Consider the following 3,994-nt stretch of genomic DNA (forward strand, 5'->3'; position numbering starts at 1 on the left):
TCCAACCTGCATTGTAAGTATTTCTGTAAGGATTGTTTTGAGATCGAGGATTATTACCCATATAATTTAACTCCTTGTTCTCCATGTTGTGGCTACAAGGTGGGTATTCTGAAGTGCTCAATCCACCTCCATTTGCTTCGCACTGCATTACTGGGTGAACCTGTAAAAAACTAAGAAAATCATCTATTTTCTTATCAAGAGTTCTACCTGATTAGAGAGCATGGTGTCCGAATCGACATTGTAAAGACCAGCTATTTTCGTTGGCTTTGTCCTCATGACTTGCCACTGATAGTTATTCAGTGACATCTCCTCTATAAATTCATAGGCATCTTCAGGTGTTTTATTATTGATGGTTCCGCTAGCAGCTGCGTCAACCATTTGTCGAGTCGAAGAATTCATGCCATTATGAAAAGTTTGAACTTGTAGCCAGAGTGGTAACCCATGGTGAGGGCATCTTCAAAAAAGGTCTTTATATCTCTCCCATCCATCGTAGAGTGCCTCTAAATCCATCTGCACAAAAGAAGAGATATCATTACGTAATTTAGCCGTTTTAGCCGACGAAAAATATTTTAGTAAAAATTTTCGGTCATTTGTTCCCAAGTAGTGATTGACCCCTGTGGTAATGAATTCAACCACTTTTAGCTTTGTTCCTCAATGAAAAGGGAAACAATCGAAGACGTATGACATTATCAGAAACGCCATTGATTTTAAATGTATCGCAGAATTCCAGAAATTCGCCAAATGAGCATTCGGATCCTCATCTTGCAAACCATCAAACTGAACAAACTGTTGTATCATTTGAATTATGTTAGGTTTCAGTTCAAAATTATTTATGGAAATAGCAGGTCTAACTATACTCGATCCAGTTCTTGTTAAAGTAGGTTTAGCATAATCAAACCACAACCAAGGAGATGGCTGAAAATCAGGATTCTGATTTACTTGGATTAACAGCAATCGTAGGAGGTATCAAGTTTTCCTGATTTTCAGCCATCTCCTTGGTTGTGGTTTGAATATCGTCCTCTTGTTCGTCTAAGCTTCGCCTTAGTTCTCTTTGGTTTCTGCGAACTATACGATAGATCTCATATCAAAAAGTAATGGTCCTAATGGGTTTCTTCAAGTCATAAACTATAAGAACCTGTCAGAAAAAGGAAAAAGAAGAATTAGTAATAAAAATAAAATATAAATTGCAGTAAAAGAAATGATAAAGCAAAAAAATCGAGTGTTCCTAATATCTTATTCCTCGGCAACGACGCCAAAAACTTGATACATGATATTCCTAATAGGTTTAAAGATTTATAAATGAAACGTTCTTAAGACTAACTTATTATCACGATTAAGGCAAGTGTAACCTATCGAACAGTATATAGTTCAGCAAGACCGGATTATCAACCCAAAGGAACTACGAGTACTAGTACTTACTTCCTTTTTATTATCTAGCCTAAAATTTAAGAGGTTGGTTGTCTAAACTAATTAGTAACTAAGAATGCACAGAAAGAAAAACTTGGGAAAATACTTTTGGGAAAATTTGATTGCTGAGACAATACTAAGGACAAATCCACCTAGAATTCACTTGTTATTTGACTCGAATCAGATGATTATTCATTTGACTTGATCCGTAGAAATCTCTAAGTTATATTATTATCTCTCTCGAGACTAATAACGTCTAACCCTAGGTTGAATAATTGAAATCTCTTGCTAACTAACACCCTAGAATTGCGTTAACTTGATCTATGATTCCTTATTAGGTTTCACCATAATCCGGCAAAGTCTTATCACCCTATCTCTAGGCGCGCAATCAACTCCGCTTAATTATGACAAATTTACTCTTAGACAGGGTCTATTCCTCCTCTGAATAAGAGCTTAACTTGAATCAGTATCCTAGAATATCAAAACAAGAATAAGAACACATAATTAAGAACAAGTCAAATATTTATCATAAAATTCAGATAATAATAACAAGATCTATCTTAGGTTTCATTCCCCTTAGGTATTTAGCGGTTTAGTTCTTACTTATGAAAGAAAACATCTAAAAAGCATAAAGATAACAAAACATAGAAAACCAAAACTCCTGAAGAACTGAAGGGAGATATCCAATCTGATAATGAATCCGGCTCTTGAGATGATCAATAGCTTTTCTTAAGTAATCCTTGCTTCCCACTGTCATCCCCCCTTCTCCTCTTGTAGGGTGTATTTATAGGCTTTGGAAGTCTGAGAGCCCTCAAAATTGACCTTTTCCAAATTGGACTAAACTTGGGTTTGGCAAGGACACGCCCGTGTGACATCCCGTGTGCGATTACTATAGGCAGTGGTCAAGGCTGTTAAATGGGCACGGGCGTTGATCCACCCGTGTAAGTCGTGCTTCGATCCGCCAAATTGACATAGCCGTGTGACACACCCGTATGAGGAAGTCCAGGCCGTGTTGTTTCCCATATGGGTCCATTTCTCCGTTTTCGGCTCGTCTCTCACTCTTTTTACTCTCCTATGCTCTCTAAGTATAAAACATGAAATTAAAGGATTAGGAGCATCAAATTCACCAAATTAAGAGAAACCATCCCATGAATGCACTAGGTATGGGAAAACTATGTATAAATTACGGTTATCAGACAAGCCCATGTGGAGGCCGTGTTTGACCCCGTGTAACTCTCTGACTTTACATACGGCCATGCCACACGCCCATGTGCTAGGTCGTGTGGTAATTAATTCAATTCAAAATTAGATGTAGGTTTCACATGGCAAAGACACACGCCCGTGTCTCTTCCCCGTGTTCCAAATTCTGGGCATTCTATTTCTTAAATTTAGGTGCAGGGGAACATGGCCTAACCACAAGCAGTGTTACTAGGTCGTGTGTCACACACGGTCTTTGTCTAGACCGTGTGGACAAAATGAAGCCATTTCTAGCTTCATTTCTCACCCAAAAATTCACTCAAGACCTGCACTCGAAACACACAATCAATACCAACCATTCCAAGCATTTAAAGTAGGTAAATTCATCATTTAACAAGGCATACCATTACATGCATAGGTGGTTTTAAACTTACCTTGTATTAACTTAGGCAATAGCAACCTTTGATACATATTCATAACATAACACATGTGTATATGTATACATATAATCTACTTAATCATACCCAAAATGACCATTACTAGCCATTCCAATGGCTAGGTTACAAATAAAAATTTCAAGCCACTATTGGCCAAGTTGTCCTATACATGCCATTATACCAAAAATGATTTCACTAAATATACCCAAAATGCTAGTTGATAGCATGACAATGCTCCAATAATCTTCCCAACCTTCACGACTTCCGAGCATTAAAAACCAAGGGAAAATAAAATGAAGTAAGCATTACATGCTTAGTAAGTTCGTATAATAGGAACTAAACATACAAATCTTGTTTATTAAAATCTAGGCATACAATGATATGTTTCCATCCATTTGGCTAAATTGCCTATTCACATACATTCCATCAAACATGTTAGTCCCCAGAATACTCATATCAATCAAGTAACATAGATGAGCTCATCAAGAAATATTCTTTCAATTCATTATCATATCATATCAAGATTTTCCTTCCATGTCAAGAGTTTATGTTCGTTGAATCATTGAATTCCGATGGATGCTAAGTAGTACACTCAAAGTGTAAATCCTGAATTAGGGTGTAGTCAGAACAGTAGTTTTGAGACCACAAATTGAAAATAAAAATAATTATTTTATGATTATTTGATGGTATATGACATGATTTCATGTTTGTGTGAAATTTTCATGAAGAAATTCTATGCCTAAGATGTCCAATTGACTATTAGGGACCCAATTGAATAAGTTGTAAAACTTGGGTTCTAGAAGCTTCAAGCATGAAATTGCATTAAATTATTAATTAGAGGTCCTTAAATGGCAATTGACCAAGTTCTAAAATTTGGACAAAAATGGGCATGAATAGGAAAAATTTTGAAAGAAAAGCCTTAAGGGCATTTGGTCATTTGGTAATAAAAGAAT

General features: G+C 36.4%; 1 non-coding gene across 1 annotated transcript; it reads left to right on the forward strand.

Moving 5' to 3' along the window:
• Nucleotides 1-436: 436 nt before the first annotated feature.
• Nucleotides 437-543, forward strand: LOC121216420 (small nucleolar RNA R71). Its single transcript, XR_005912610.1, has one exon. It is a non-coding gene; the product is annotated as a small nucleolar RNA R71 (small nucleolar RNA).
• Nucleotides 544-3,994: the final 3,451 nt, after the last annotated feature.

The sequence above is a fragment of the Gossypium hirsutum genome, chromosome A02 (assembly GCF_007990345.1).
Source record: "Gossypium hirsutum isolate 1008001.06 chromosome A02, Gossypium_hirsutum_v2.1, whole genome shotgun sequence".
In the NCBI taxonomy this organism is placed as follows: domain Eukaryota; kingdom Viridiplantae; phylum Streptophyta; class Magnoliopsida; order Malvales; family Malvaceae; genus Gossypium; species Gossypium hirsutum.